The following is a 3,970-nucleotide window of genomic DNA, read 5'->3' on the forward strand; positions in this document are numbered from 1 at the left end:
TAATATAGGGGTTGTCTCTGTAAAAACACCAATTCTAAAGTGTACAAAGCATTGATTATTCTACATGTTACAGCCATTTAATTTTCATCAATTATTGGTTGATAATTCCTGTTTCACTCTGTACTTAAGAGTTTTAAAGGAACACCAGATTTCTGTAAAGCTAACATCAAAGAATATTAATAACATTATTTACACTAGAATGATATAATTTATAAATTACTACTAGTTACTACGACTGAGCGATTACATCGTGCACTACTCTGTAACACATAGAGTGGATTTAGGTTTAACAGTACCTTAGTGAAAACGTAGTTGTAGTTAAGTCTTTAGACCTTCATATTACCCCTCCACTATCGTTTAAAACTGACGTGTTTCACCATACCTAATATGCTATCATCAATATATATATATATAAGTAAAATCACAGACTTGACAAGTATTCCAGATTTATTTATTTATCAACAAAATTTTCAAGTTAGAAAAAGATGACTAAGATTTATCAAAAATATTGTGTATGCATCCTGCCTTTGAAAATTTTAAGAACAAAATCTTTAAGTGTGTATTGCTACATCATAACATAACATTTCTAGAAAGTTATAGGCCTCAGTCGGGTAATGTATATACATAGGCAACCAAGTTAGTGCAAGTAAATGAAATTTAGTGAAAGGAAAAAGGGAAGTTAGACCACCTGTGAGTTTAGCTGTAATGGACGATTTATAAAGTGAGAGTCACAACCTTGTATTGTAATAACAGAGGTAGAGGAGAATAGTTTGTTTTGTCAAAGGGTGTTATAAAGTAATTTAACCCACCTCTTTATGAATTTTGACGAAAAGGAGATAGTTATTTAAAGCTGTGGATAAAACTGTGGTAACCAACAGTTATAGTAGTGATTTTAAAATGAGAGTCACAGCCTTATATTGTAACAACAGATTAGAGGAGAATAATGTGTCTTGTGTGGTGTTCTAAAGTAATCGAACTCGCCTATGTAGACTTTGATGAAAAAGGAACAATTATTTAAAGCTCTTGATACAACTGTGCTAACCAAAAGTCTAACGAATTTTTCTACATACGTTTGACTTGTTTTCAATATATTATTTTAAAACAAGTGGATTGTATGCTGTTCGTTTATTGTTGAAACTTGTCACTGACAAGTCACAGACACCTACTGTTAAGAAGCTGGCCCCATAAAACTCGACAGCAACGCATTTATTTAGATTAAGCCATATTCTTTACTGTATTTGTGATTACACAGGCCTGCGAATTTAAACTTCATAAAAACTGTTTCGGTTTTAATGATGGCTTAGCCATAATTCAGCTACGCAGTTTTCGAAAATAGTATTCATTTTTTCTATTACGTAAGGAGTTTTCACAAATCGGGAGGAAAAAAAAATTACTTAGATCAAATGATCAGTTCGTTTACCACAATGAACATTTTTCATTATTATGTTTTGTTAACAAATATGCAAACAATCTGAAGAAAAGGGAAGAACATTGATGTTACAGAAATCTGCAATCTCATTCATTCTGATTTTTTTGTGTGAAATCTACGTCTTTTAGTATCAAAACTACGTGTTGTGGTCTTTCTTTTATGTATTGCCTTATGACGTTTGTGAAAAATCTGAACCTGATGGAGAAAAATGGATATTATTTTCGGATTTGGAGTACAAGAATTACTTTAGAACATGTACAAATGTCAAGACAATAAAAGCATCGCAGGCCTGTGTTATCTGTTGATTTTTTAGTTATTTCTTTCATTGTTCTACTATTTTTACAAGTGATACAAATCGGATTATTCTTTTTTAGCATCGTGTTTTACGTGTCTTTACTTCATTTATAAGTAAGTAACAAGAATACTTTATTAATATAAAACTTACTGACTTTTAAGATCACCGACATTTCGCCATTAAAAGTGACTCTGATGCACCATTAAATGTTTTGTTTTTTCTCGAATATCTGTTACTGAGAGAATTTCTCTTTGGGTGCAAAACACCCAAGAAGACATATCATAACATTTAGTACTAATATATATTGGTAGGGCGTGTTCCAGTCATTAGCGTGTAGAACTGTAGATCCGGGGTTTCACGATTCGTGTGTTATTGCTGCAAATCACGCTCCATACTTTGAGGTGCGTTATAATAGTGACAGTCAAATATTTCTATTTTATTAGTGTAGCATAAGAGTTGATAGTGAGTGCTGTTGATTAGCTGCCTTCCTTCTAATTTAACAATTCAAAATTATAGATTGATTAAAAAATAATATATACATATCTATATAATTAAAAGAATAACATGAATGCGTGCGTGGGAAGCTTTTTAAATTTCAATAAACTATGTAAAAATGAAATTAGGAGCAGGAAAGTACGGATGACATCACCATATGCGTGAGGGAAAGGGTGCAGATAGTACTATGCAATGCAAAGGGGAAGATATTAAGGAAAGACTCTGTCATCCATTAGAGCCTCATCTCAGACAGCAGTGTTTATGTGTTAAGAATTTATGAATTTCTTCATTTGCTCATAGATACTTTGGGTACCGGTACTGTCAACCTGTTGAGTATGGACATGGGAGCAATATCAGTGAGTTTTAATGCTTGCCACCGATACCCTAGCATCGCTAAGTCTAGTGTATTTAACTAGATAAGTCAATCAGTTTGTCACGTTTAATCAGACCATCCGATTCAAAGTGTATTTTGCACTAGAGGTGTTCGGCGGGTATCACTTGTTGTGAAATAAATTTAACCCTTTACGTTTAACATCGCAGTCACTGAGACGCTCTGCACCGCCATCAAATTCATTTATAACTCTGCGTACCGAACCTCATACGTGAGTAGTCTAAGCAGGTCACTAAACTGTTTTAAAACTTTAAATACAAAGCTCTGCCTTTACGTTTTATAAACTTTGTGCATTCAAATACAGAATACTGCTACTAAAAATTATTTATACTCTAAGCACGAGTTTTCCCTTTAGTATATATATATACAATTATATATATATGAATAAATAGTTCTAATACTCTTAGTTACATTAATTGTTTATAAGCGATTAAACCAACACTATAAAACAATAATGAACTTAATTAATATATAATAAGTAGGAGTTGAGACGTTATGGATGTAAGCACTCATCTCCGTACCTTTAATTGATTTTCCATGATAACTGGCTATTAACAGCAGAGTTTGGATTTTATCTGATAGATGGGATATCCCCATTGCATTTGGGCGTTATTACCTCAGGCATTATCCGTTATGAGTGTCAAGTTGACAACTAGGACTGACAAAGACAATTCTACTGTAATGCTTACTTTACACCCACCGACCCTCGACCCTTCCCACATATATATTGTTACGCCTCTGTGTTCGTTTGTTAATTTTCCATAAAAAATATTTCCGAAGAAACTTTAGCGATACAAGTCCTTTCTTAAATAAAACCAGTTTATTCTTTCTCAATAAAACTTTGCAATACACTTAATTTCCACAGTCACACTATAACTTAAACAAACGCCATAATTCACAACGAACGATTCACGCGCCTGACTCAATTTTCGGTCTCTATCTCTGTCTGCAATTCAATTCCATTGTTGCCGTCACTTCTTGGCGGTCTTCTATACAAGCATACCGCACATCTAGTAAACACTCGAGGCTTCACGAACGGACAAGAATTTTCTAGCGTCACATGACTTCCGCTGTCGTAACAATATGTAATATAGGTAATGAGATATGATAAAAATAGGTTTATCTTTAGTGCAAAGCTACACAATGCTGTGCTCTGTCCAATACAAAGCTGTGCTCTGTCCAACGCGAGGAATCGAACACCAGACTTTAGCATTATAAATCTGTAATTTTACCATTAACCAACCGTAAGGATATAGATGAGATATTATTACACCATCCTTACTAGACTATTTGTCACGACAGCGGTAGTCACGTGACGCTGGTAACACGTCATGATATTCTAGAAAGATCGGGGAACATC

The sequence above is a fragment of the Limulus polyphemus genome, unplaced genomic scaffold (assembly GCF_000517525.1).
Source record: "Limulus polyphemus unplaced genomic scaffold, Limulus_polyphemus-2.1.2 Scaffold1903, whole genome shotgun sequence".
In the NCBI taxonomy this organism is placed as follows: Eukaryota; Metazoa; Arthropoda; class Merostomata; order Xiphosura; family Limulidae; genus Limulus; species Limulus polyphemus.